This window comes from Ovis canadensis, chromosome 14 (assembly GCF_042477335.2).
Source record: "Ovis canadensis isolate MfBH-ARS-UI-01 breed Bighorn chromosome 14, ARS-UI_OviCan_v2, whole genome shotgun sequence".
Lineage (NCBI taxonomy): Eukaryota > Metazoa > Chordata > Mammalia > Artiodactyla > Bovidae > Ovis > Ovis canadensis.
In genome coordinates, this window is record NC_091258.1 from 17,646,682 (window position 1) to 17,659,549 (window position 12,868).

At 43.5% G+C, this 12,868-nt stretch overlaps 1 long non-coding RNA gene across 3 annotated transcripts in view; it reads left to right on the forward strand.

Annotated features, from left to right (window-relative positions):
- Positions 1 to 12,868, forward strand: part of LOC138418366 (uncharacterized) — a 71,470-nt gene that overhangs the window by 46,633 nt on the left and 11,969 nt on the right. For 2 of the 3 annotated variants that reach the window (XR_011248518.1, XR_011248519.1), the window contains exon 3: positions 11,092 to 11,236. The exons of the other annotated variant lie outside the window; for it this stretch is intronic. This is a non-coding gene — a long non-coding RNA (uncharacterized lncRNA). The remainder of the gene's footprint in view (positions 1 to 11,091; positions 11,237 to 12,868) is intronic. 3 annotated transcript variants of the gene reach the window in all.

Consider the following 12,868-nt stretch of genomic DNA (forward strand, 5'->3'; position numbering starts at 1 on the left):
TCAGGAGATGGAGGTTTGAACCCGGGGTTGGGAAGATCCCCTGGAGAAGGAAATGGCAACCCACTCCAGTATTCTCGCCTGGAGAACCCCATGGATAGAGGAATCTGACGATTTACAGTCCATGGGGTTGCAAAAGAGTTGGACGTGACTTAGCTATTACAAGCCTTGGAAACACGCATCATTTTGGCAATAACTCATAGGCTACACAGGTTGCCTTTTCTCGGTGGCAACCTGCGTAGCAACTATAGAAAGGCAGGAACACCAGGAGGCAGGGCACTGGGAGCTTTGCTGGAGGTGGCCACCGCGCCCACAGCGCTGATGCGCGGGTCCTCTCAGCTTACTTCCTTGGCCTCTTCTCCACCTATTTCTCTTTGAGCCATCCTTCTGGAAAGATCTCAGATCTCGTCACCTTCGTGGACTCTTTTCTGAATCCATTCAACAAAACCCCCAATTTGTCTTTTCTGTTTTCCCATAACTTCTGTGTTTTCTCTTATAAAAAGATGCATTTTATTGTAAAGTATTGTTTTCTCTCTCCACCAAGAGATATATGAAAGATGGAACCAAAAGGTATGTAAAAGAAAGGGCCGTTTCTTATCTAGTGTTTCTAATGTTGAGTCACATTTTGGCAAGTAATGGACGTCTATGGAATATGTCAACGAATCTGTAGTCTTTCCTTCATCTCATCATCTCTAACTTACTTTTGGGGACAAAATTAATACTAATGGAGGAAAGTACAAAATAGCACCTCATGCACAGTAAAAGGCACCACATATTATTTTTAAAATGTAAACCCTAAACCTAAGTGAAAGTGAAAGTCGCTCCGTCATGTCCGACTCTTTGCGACCCCATGAATCGCAGCACGCCAGGCCTCCCTGTCCATCACCAACTCCCGGAGTTCACTCAGACTCACGTCCATCGAGTCCGTGATGCCATCCAGCCATCTCATCCTCTGTTGTCCCCTTCTCCTCCTGCCCCCAATCCCTCCCAGCATCAGAGTCTTTTCCAATGAGTCAACTCTTCGCACGAGGTGGCCAAAGTACTCGAGTTTCAGCTTTAGCATCATTCCTTCCAAAGAAATCCCAGGGTTGATCTCCTTCAAAATGGACTGGTTGGATCTCCTTGCAGTCCAAGGGACTCTCAAGAGTAGTCCATGGAATTCTCCAGGCCAGAATACTGGAGTGGGTAGCCTTTCCCTTCTCCAGGGCATCTTCCCAACCCAGGGATTGAACTCAGGTCTCCCACATTGCAGGCAGATTCTTTACCAGCTGAGCCACTAGGGAAGCCCAAACCTAAGTGTAGTTTTAATAGGAAACAACTTTCTATAGGGAAAAGTTGAGGTAAAATGAAAATTAACTGTTATAGCATGAAAAAGCCTTTTAACTTATAGTGTCCAAGTTTGTCCTTTTGCGAATGGGAAAAGTTGAGGCCAGATTTTTCATGACAGGAACTAGAGAAGAGGGTTAACTAACCTTGATAAAAAGAGAGTTAAATAACTTGAGTAGATTTGGTTTTTATTCCTTCATTCTTTTCATATCCAAAATCTCTAATTTCATCCCTGTAAGTTATCCTTAAAGAAGAGAAACATAGAGTGAATTAAACTGAATGAGTCAAAAGGGACAGGTAAATCACTTCATGGGAAATAGATGTGGAAACAGTGCCAGACTTTATTTTTTTGGGATCCAAAATCACTGCAGATGGTGATTGCAGCCATGAAATTAAAAGACGCTTACTCCTTGGAAGGAAAGTTAGGACCAACCTAGAGAGCATATTCAAAAGCAGAGACATTACTTTGCCCACTAAGGTCCGTCTAGTCAAGGCTAGTTCTAAAAGGTCTTGTAGGTTTTCATAGAACCGTTCAACTTCAGCTACTTCAGCGTTACTGGTTGGGGCATAGACTTGGATTACTGTGATACTGAATGGTTTGCCTTGGAGACGAACAGAGATCATTCTGTCGTTTTTAAGATTGCATCCAAGTACTGCATTTCGGACTCTTTTGTTGACCATGATGGCTACTCCATTTCTTCTGAGGGATTCCTGCCTGCAGTAGTAGATATAGTGGTCATCTGAGTTAAATTCACCCATTCAGGTCCATTTTAGTTAGCTGATTCTTAAAATGTCGACGTTCACCCTTGCCATCTCTTGTTTGACCACTTCCAGTTTGCCTTGATTCATGGACCTGACATTCCAGGTTCCTATGCAATATTGCTCTTTACAGCATCAGACCTTGCTTCTATCACCAGTCACATCCACAGCTGGGTATTGTTTTTGCTTTGGCTCCATCCCTTCATTCTTTCTGGGGTTATATCTCCGCTGATCTCCAGTAGCATATTGGGCACCTACTGACCTGGGGAGTTCCTCTTTCAGTATCCTATCATTTTGCCTTTTCATACTGTTCATGGGGTTCTCAAGCAAGAATACTGAAGTGGTTTGCCATTCCCTTCTCCAGTGGACCACATTCTGTCAGACCTCTCCACCATGACCCGCCCGTCTTGGGTGGCCCCATGGGCATGGCTTAGTTTCATTGAGTTAGACAAGGCTGTGGTCCTAGTGTGATCAGATTGACTAGTATTCTGTGAGTATGATTTCAGTGTGTCTGCCCTCTGGTGCCCTCTTGCAACACCTACCATCTTACTTGGGTTTCTCTTACCTTGGGCATAGAATATCTCTTCACGGCTGCTCCAGCAAAGTGCAGCTGCTGTTCCTTACCTTGGATGAGGGTATCTCCTCACCGCCGCCCTTCCTGACCTTCAACGTGGGATAGCTCCTCTAGGCCCTCTTGTGCCCGAGCAGCCACCACTCCTTGGACGTGGGGTTGCTCCTCCTGGCTGCCACCCCTGGCCTCAGGCGTGGGGTTGCTCCTCCCAGCCACCGTCCCTGGCTTCAGACGCAGGGTGACTCCTCTCAGCCGCCACCCCTGACCTCGGACGTGGAGTGGCTCCTCTCGGCCGCGCTTAGTGCGCTGGTCACAGCCGCCAAGAGCTCCCAAGCAGGAAGTCAAGAAACACCTGGAGTAACAGGCAAATTTGGCCTTGGAATACGGAATGAAGCAGGGCAAAGACTAATAGAAAATGCACTGGTCATAGCAAACACCCTCTTCCAACAACACAAGAGAAGACTCTACACATGGACATCACCAGATGGTCAACACCGAAATCAGATTGATTATATTCTTTGGAGCCAAAGATGGAGAAGCTCTATACAGTCAACAAAAACAAGACCAGGAACTGACTGTGGCTCAGATCATGAACTCCTTATTGCCAAATTCAGACTTAAATTGAAGAAAGTGGGGAAAACCGCTAGACCATTCAGGTATGACCTACATCAAATCCCTTATGATTATACAGTGGAAGTGAGAAATAGATTTAAGGGCCTAGACCTGATAGAGAGAGTGCCTGATGAACTATGGAATGAGGTTCGTGACATTGTACAGGAGACAGGGATCAAGACCATCCCCATGGAAAAGAAAGGCAAAAAAGCAAAATGGCTGCCTGGGGAGGCCTTACAAATAGCTGTGAAAAGAAGAGAAGTGAAAAGCCAAGGAGAAAAGGAAAGCTATAAGCATCTGAATGCAGAGTTCCAAAGAATAGCAAGGAGAGATAAGAAAGCCTTCTTCAGCGATCAATGCAAAGAAATAGAGGAAAACAACAGAATGGGAGAGACTAGAGATCTCTTCAAGAAAATTAGAGATACCAAGGGAAATTTTCATGCAAAGATGGGCTCGATAAAGGACAGAAATGGTATAGACCTAACAGAAGCAGAAGATATTAAGAGGAGGTGGCAAGAATACACAGAAGAACTGTACAAAAAAGATTTTCATGACCAAGATAATCACAATGGTGTGATCACTCATCTAGAGCCAGACATCCTGGAATGTGAAGTCAAGTGGGCCTTAGAAAGCATCACTACAAACAAAGCTAGTGGAGGTGATGGAATTCCAGCTGAGCTATTTCAAATCCTGAAAGATGATGCTGTGAAAGTGCTGCACTCAATATGCCAGCAAATTTGGAAAACTCAGCAGTGGCCACAGGACTGGAAAAGGCCAGTTTTCATTCCAATCTCAAAGAAAGGCAATCCCAAAGAATGCTCAAACTACTGCACAATTGCACTCATCTCACACACTAGTAAAGTAATGCTCAAAATTCTCCAATCCAGGCTTCAGCAATACGTGAATGGTGAACTTCCTGATGTTCAAGCTGGTTTTAGAAAAGGCAGAGGAACCAGAGATCAAATTCCCAACATCCGCTGGATCATTGAAAAAGAGAGTTCCAGAAAAACATCTATTTCTTCTTTATTGACTATGCCAAAGCCTTTGACTGTGTGGATCACAATAAACTGGAAAATTCTGAAAGAGATGGGAACACCAGACCACCTGACCTGCCTCTTGAGAAATCTGTATCCTGGGCTCCAGAGGGTATGAAAATAAGTTCATGGAGAGAATTAACACAGACTAAAACCTAGATTTTCTGGCTTCCAATGTGGTCTTCCTTACAATGCACTATTGTAATATATTAGTAATTAATGTATTTATTCAGTTCAGTTCAGTCGCTCAGTCATGTCCGACTCTTTGCGACCCCATGAATCGCAGCACACCAGGCCTCCCTGTCCATCACCAACTCCTAGAGTTCACCCAGACTCACGTCCATCAAGTCAGTGATGCCATCCAGCCATCTCGTCCTTGGTCGTCCGCTTCTCCTCCTGCCCCCAATCCCTCCCACCATCAGAGTCTTTTTTTTTTCCCAATGAGTCAGCTCTTCTCATGAGGTGGCCAAAGTACTGGAGTTTCAGCTTCAGCATCATTCCTTCTAAAGACATCCCAGGGCTGATCTTCTTCAGAATGGACTGACTGGTTGGATCTCCTTGCGGTCCAAGGGACTGTCAAGAGTCTTCTCCAACACCACAGTTCAAAAGCATCAATTCTTCAGTGCTCAGCTTTCTTTATAGTCCAACTCTCACATCCATACACGACTACTAGAAAAACCATAGCCTTGACTAGACAGACCTTTGTTGGCAAAGTAATGTCTCTGCTTTTGAATATGCTATCTAGGTTGGTCATAACTTTCCTTCCAAGGAGTAAGCGTCTTTTAATTTCATGGCTGCAGTCACCATCTGCAGTGATTTTGGAGCCCCCCAGTATAAAGTCTGACACTGTTTCCACTGTTTCTCCATCTATTTCCCATAAAGTGATGGGACCGGATGCCATGATCTTCGTTTTCTGAATGTTGAGCTTTAAGCCAACTTTTTCACTCTCCACTTTCACTTTCATCAAGAAGCTTTTTAGTTCCTCTTCACTTTCTGCCATAAGGGTGGTGTCATCTGCATATCTGAGGTTATTGATATCTCTCCCGGCAATCTTGATTCCAGCTTGTGTTTCTTCCAGCCCAGCGTTTCTCATGATGTACTCTGCATAGAAGTTAAATAAGCAGGGTGACAATATACAGCCTTGACGTACTCCTTTCCCTCTTTGGAACCAGTCTGTTGTTCCATGTCCAGGTCTAACTGTTGCTTCCTGACCTGGATACAGATTTCTCAAGAGGCAGATCAGGTGGTCTGGTATTCACATCTCTTTCAGAATTTTCCACAGTTTATTGTGATCCATACAGTCAAAGGCTTTGGCATAGTCAATAAAGCAGAAAAATATGTTTTTCTGGAACTCTCTTGCTTTTTCAATGATCCAGTAGATGTTGGCAATTTGATCTCTGGTTCCTCTGCCTTTTCTAAAACCAGCTTGAACATCTGGAAGTTCACGGTTCACATATTGCTGAAGCCTGACTTGGAGAATTTTGAGCATTTATTAATGTCTGTTTAATTCAGGGAATTAATACAGTAAATATTAAGAACTCTTTCTTAAAGTAGTGAAACTCAGGGCTTCAGAATCCTCAGTCACTAGAATATTGGATTCCATTACTTACAGTTGAGAATTAGACTGAATTTATTTTCAGAGGCAGCAGAACACTTAGGAAGCATGTTGGGCTGCAAGTCAGGTAAACCGATTGCTATTCTCTGGTTTTTCAGTGACAACTGCTCCATGTGTAGATGTATTTTTGATGTTTAGTGTGGGGAGGTGAACTGTGTCCAACTTTGCCACCTTGATCTCTTTTCACCAGGTCAAATTTGTTGTGTTTCTCTACTATCAACAAACTATCTGAAAAAGAAATGTAAAAAAACAGTTCTATTCACAAAACTGTCAAAAGCAATGAAATACTTCAGTCAGTTCAGTTCAGTCAGTCAGTCGTGTCTGACTCTTTGCAATCCCGTGAATCGCAGCACGCCAGGCCTCCCTGTCCATCACCAACTCCTGGAGCTTATCCAAACTCATGTCCATTGAGTTGGTGATGCCATCCAACCATCTCATCCTCTGTCGTCCCCTTCACCTCCTGCCTTCAATCTTTCCCAGCATCAGGGTCTTTTCTAATGAGTCAGCTCTTCACATCAGGTGGCCAAATTATCGGAGTTTCAGATTCAATATCAGTCCTTCTAATGAACACCCAGGACTGATTTCCTTTAGGATGGACTTGTTGGATCTCTTTGCAGTCCAAGGGACTCTCAAGAGTCTTCTCCAACACCACAGTTCAAAACCATCAATTCTTCAGCGTACAGCTTTCTTTATAGTCCAACTCTCACATCCATACATGACTACTGGAAAAACCACAGCTTTGACTAGATGGACCTTTTTTGGCAAAGCAATGTCTCTGCTTTTTAATATGCTGTCTAGGTTGGTCATAACTTTTCTTCCAAGGAGCAAAGGACTTTTCATTTCATGGCTGCAGTCACCATCTGCAGTGATTTTGCAGTGCAAGAAATTGAAGTCTCTCACTGTTTCCACTGTTTCCCCATCTATTTGCTATGAAGTGGTGGGACCAGGTGCCATGATCTTAGTTTTCTGAATGTTGAGTTTTAAGCCAACTTTTTCATTCTCCTCTTTCACCTTCATCAAGAGGCTCTCTAGTTCTTCACTTTCTGCATAAGGGTGTTGTCATCTGCATATCTGAGGTTACTGATATTTCTCCTGGCATCTGGATTCCAGCTTGTGCTTCATCCAGTTCATCATTTCTCATGATGTACTCTGCATAGAAATTAATTAAGCAGGGTGACAATATACAGATTTGACATACTTCTTTCACAGTTTGGAACCAGTCTGTTGTTCCATGTTCAGTTCTATCTGTTGCTTCTTGACTTGCACACAGTGATCAAGACCATCCCCCAAAAGAAGAAATGCAAAAAGGTAAAACGGTTGCCTGAGGAGGCCTTACAAACAGCTGTGAAAAGATGAGATGCAACAGGCAAAGGAGAAAAGGAAAGATATACGCATCTGAATGCAGAGTTCCACAGAACAAGGAGAGATAGGAAAGCCTTCCTCAGTGATCAGTGCAAAGAAATAGAGGAAAACAACAGAATGGGAAAGACTGAAGAGCTCTTCAAGAAAATTAGAGATACCAAGGGAACTTTTCATGCAAAGGTGGGCTCGATAAAGGACAGAAATGGTATGGACCTAACAGAAACAGAAGATATTAAGAAGAGGTGGCAAGAATACACAGAAGAACTGTACAAAAAAGATCTTCATGACCCAGATAATCACGATGGTGTGATCACTCATCTAGAGCCAGACATCCTGGAATGCGAAGTCAAGTGGGCCTTAGGAAGCATCAGTATGAACAAAGCTAGTGGAGGTGAATAGAATACTTAGGAATAAATTAAACCAAGGATGTAAAAGACCTGTGTATTGAAAACTGTAAGACATTGATCAAAGAAATTGAAGATACAAATAGAAAGATACCCCATGTTCATGGATTGGAAGAATTAATATTGTTAAACATGTTTATGCTACACAGAGTAATCTATGGATTCATTGCAATCCCTATCCACACTCCAATGGCACGTTTTCCCCTATAGAAATAGAAAAAAAATTTAATATTCATATGGAACCAAGCCCCCCAAAGAGTCAAACCAATCTTGAGAAAAAAAGCACGAAGCTGGAGCCATCAGTTTCTGACTCTAAAGTATATCACAAACTACAGTCAGCTCAATTGCTTCCTATTCAAGTTTTTTGCTTCTTCCTTTTGCCCCCTCAGATTTGCTTCTTAGCCCCTCTAGTAAATTGCTTTTCATTTTGGTTAATGGACTTTTAAAATTCCAGAATTTGTTTCTTTTCTGGTAATTTCTATATCTTTATTGACATTCTCTATTTGGAAATTGTTCTCTTAACCATCACTCTTATGGTTTTCTTTAGTTCTTTCGGCATAATCTTCTTTGATTTTTAAAAATATTTGAAATAGCTAATTTAAAGCTTTTGTTTACTAAAGTGAATATCTGCGTTTCTTCACAGAAGGGAAAGAAAGGAAAAGAAAAGAAAGTTATTCCTTGGCTATTAGCTTCTTCCTGCTCGTCTCTCGCTGACAATGTGCTTGTTTGTGTTTACTCTCAAGATTGGCAGGCAACTGATCTTCCTATTTCATCCAAAAGTTTTCTGATTGAGAGTTAGTCTTGAGGAGACATATCATCACCTTATAAGTGGAAACCATAGAGCAATTTTAAAACAAATCTTATTATTGTTTTTTTTGTTTTTTAAAAACAACACTCCTCTCTTTTCTTCCCAGGTGGTGCTAGTGGTAAAGAACCCACCTGCCAGTGCTCAAGACATGAGAGGCAGGTTCGACCCTTGGGTTGGGAAGATCCCCTTGTGGAGGGCATGGCAACCCACTCCAGTGTCCTTGCCTGCAGAATCCCAAGGACAGAGGAGCCTGGCGGGCTACAGTCCATAGGGTCGCAAGGAGTTAGACACGACTGAAGCGATTTAGCATGCACGCACCTCTCTTTCCTAAGTGGAAAGATTTTTATTACCTGAAACAGACTTGTATTCTACACCCAAGTAATACCATGTTTTGCTCTGTGACCTTAAGAGAATTATTTACCTTTATCGAACTTCAGTTTCCTCATCCTTAAAAGGGAGGAAGTGATAATAAGGGATTTGCTGTGAGGATTAAAGGAGAGAATGCAGATACAGAGCCTGGGACAATATCTGGCACATGGTTGGGGCTTGGCAATTATCAACCCACTTTTCTCTGGGCAGCAGTAAAGGCTTTGGAAAGGAACTGAGCTGGATGGTGATGATTATCTGGCTACTGCATTTGAAGGCTGTAAAACCAACATCTGAGTTGATAAGATTAAATCGATTACTGCTAAATCTCCCTGCCACTTGGTACCAGGGAAACTGAGACACCTAACTCATGAACACCATCTTCCAAAAAGCAGGTTTCCACAGGGTAACTCTGAGAGACGCTTTGTGCTCGGAAACAATACCCAGAGTGTGCCTTCTAGACAGACAGTATGGCAAAGGAACACATTAATCTGCCCCCAAATCCTATTTCATGTCTTCCGGACCTTGCAGAGGGGAGATAAGTGGAAACAATTGATCCATTGAGAATCGCAGGCTCACCTCCAACTCAGCCCTCTACCTGGGTGAGTGGATTTGGATGGGGAACAAGTGCTTTGGCCTCAGCCAAAGGTGGTTTCCTGCTCCTTGGCTAAGGCTGGCCGCGGTTCAGTGACGAGATCTCGTTAGCAAGGCTGCCGCTGGAAAAGACGTTAGCAGTGCCCACCCGGTCAGGATTTAATTAATAATCACACAGGAACTGACTTCCTCCCACTCTGGGAGAAGGAGGAGTTGGGCAGCTGGCCATCCGCAGGCTGCCAGCTCTCAGCATTTGAGGGCCTCAGCTGTGCACTTGTGCCAGGAGGCAGGCAGCTGAGGGTCAAACAACCCTGGGCCTCACGAAATCTCAGTCCTGAATAAATGTGGTTCTCAGGTTGTTTCCTGGAGAGCTTAAAAAACCATAAACCTGTCTTTTACCCTTCAAATCTCCTTTGCTCTGGCAAGAGCATCTGTGGCCTTTATACTGATTTTGTCCTTTTTCTTTTCTTAAATTTTACTGAAATATAGTTGGTTTATAACGTGTTAATTTCTGCTGTACAGCAAAGTGATTCAGATAAATATGTATATATTCTTTTTTAAAATATCCCTTTCCATAATGGTTTATCACAGAATACTGAATACAGTTCCCTGTGCTATTCAGTTGCTGTTTAGTTGCCAGGTCATGTCCGATTCTTTGTGACCCCGTGGACTGTGTAGTCAGCTCGGCTCCTCTGTCCATGGGGTCCTCCTGGCAAGGATACTGGAGAGGGTTGCCATGTCTTCTTTTTCTTGATTGTCATTTGTTTAGGTACCAATTTGTTGAGTATTAGGCTTCCCTGGTGGCTCAGAGGTTAAAGCTTCTTCCTACAGTGTGGGAGACCCGGGTTCGATCCCTGGGTTGGGAAGATCTCCTGGAGAAGGAAACGGAACCACACTCCAGTACTCTTGCCTGGAGAATCCCATGGTCGGAGGAGCCTGGTAGGCTACGGTCCACGGGGTCGCAAAGAGTCGGACACGACTGAGCAGCTTCACTTTGTTGAGTATTATGGTCCGGGCACTCCCATTTGTGCTGTGGGAGTATTGAGGGCACAGTACTTAACCAAGCATTCGAACAATTCTAGCTGCTGCAGTTCCTCCTGATTAGGTCAGTCACCAGTGAGCGAATGGACATATGGGTTGAGAGTCTGTGCAGGGTTGACCTGGGGAGCAACTTTCCAGTGGTTCTCTGTACTGGCAGGCAAGGTGGGCGCAGATTGTGGGAGCATGATCTTAAAAGCAAGAACACAGGTGCTGGCTTTGGGAATAAACTCCCACCACAGACTGGTGTGGAAGAAGATCTCAAGTACTGGCTAGAGCAGCATGTGGTCTCTGCTACAGCTCCCTAACCGTAACCCTGACCCCGACCCCGACCCCAACCCCAAACCTACCCCTACCCCTAACCCCAACCCCAACCCCTAACCCTAAGCCTGACCTTGACCCTGACCCTAACCCTAAGCCTAACCCTGACCCTGACCCTAACACTAAACCCTAACCCTAACCCTAACCCTATGCCTCTTTTGCTGAGCACTTATCCTGGTTGTAATTTTTGGGGTTGGTCTGTGGGATGCCTTGGTTAATAGCTGTCCTCATCCATGAATATAAACCCAAAGAGAGCAGCACTCTGTTTCTCTTCAACCTTGCAGGATCCAGCACAAGTGGTGCCGACTTTCATTGAACACATGATTCAGTGCCTATTCCTAGATATTGAAATGAAAGCACAAAAGAAATCAAGTGATGCGGCCAGCAAGCAGACGGGTACTCAGAGGGAATTAAAGATTCGAATTTGAGGTGTGTGTGAATGCAAGTCCTTTGCTCTTAATCAACATAAGGGCGTCCTTGTGAATATAACGCCTTTGTACAAATTGTCTGTGAGCCTTGGCTCTTATGAAAAACTAGAAGAGTTAATAATAATTATCTTCCACTGTTGTTTTAAGATTCAGATCACTCTAGAAATTGAGATTAATATATGGAAAATACCGAGCACGCCCCTTGCACGCAGCAGCTGCGCGTTAATGTTAGTTGCTGTCCTCATCATCACCGCTTCATCATGGCCTCTCCCTGCTTTCCCACTTGGTCGTCTTATCACATTGTTGCTTTTGGTTTTCCAAGTAGGCCCTAGGAAAATTTTACGAAAATAAGCAAAACATTTACTTTTCATCAATCACTCTTAACACATTATGGACCAGAGACGTATTACTGCTACAGGCATTAACTTCTGCAAAATCCTCCAGTCAGTAATGTGTTAAAACAGTTTAAAAGATCTGTTTCATGGAAAGCACATGATATGAAAGAATACTGTGTCCAAAATACCTTCCCTCGGGTATACCTCTTCTTCTCTTTCAATGTGTAGGATAGAAGGGAGTAACATTAAATTCATTTTTTTTTTCTTCCTTCCACTCTCTCCAGCTCCAGCCTTATCATAATTCTGGGGGGAATGGCTGGAAGTGCCAGATGTAGACACGCCTGCCAGACTCTTAAAGAGTAGGCTGAATGAGTGAGGCAAAATGCCATGGGCAGCCTCCATCTCCCTGTTTCTACAACCAGATTTCAGAACTAAAAAAAAAAAAAATATTTATTTGGCTGTGCCAGGCCTTAGTTGCTCCATGTGGGATCTAGTTCCCTGACCAGGGGTTGAACCCAGGCCCCTGCATCGGGAGTGTGGAGTCTCAGCCAGGGGACCACCAGGGAAGTCCCAGATTTCAGAACTTCAGCAATGCTCCCCACCTTACTCTTGTCCAGCAGAAACAGACTAGCTCCTTATAGGTCCTTATCCTTGAGTGACATCCCAATAAAAATGAAGGGCTGACTTCCAGTGTGCTTAATTTCCTCACACAATCCAAGCAGGGACAGGAGGGTTTAACTACGGTTACTTCAGTTCTATGTGTATCAACAGGTCAAACACCCTCTCAGCATATATGTCCATTTTAAACATAGTGACTCATGATATTTCTTGGGTCCAAACATGCTTACTCTCTGTGTTCTAAATATTGATACTGTCAATGTTTCTCCTTTTGGAACGAGTATAGGGAATCCATTTAGAAAATGTTTAAACATTAACATTGAGCTTATCCTTTTCGTCTCAGTCATCAAGGTAAACAATCACAAAAAAACCCTTTAGAAACAGTCTGATTTAGTTCTCTTTTTCTGGCTCCACAGAGTTCTCAGTCATAGATTATTTCAATTCTATAATAAGAGTCCTATTGAATTTTCTAAATCCCTAAAAAAAGAAAAAAAAAAAAACACCTGGAGGGTGAAGGGTGAAGAGGCAAGGGACTATGTCTGTCCTGTTCCCCCATATATCATCCACTCAAGAAATGGTAGGTAAAGACAATACCACACTCAACAAGACAGAAAAATCCCCTACCCTCATGGACCTTCCATTCTAATTGTGTCTTCAGTACCAAGGACAGTGGCTGAAAA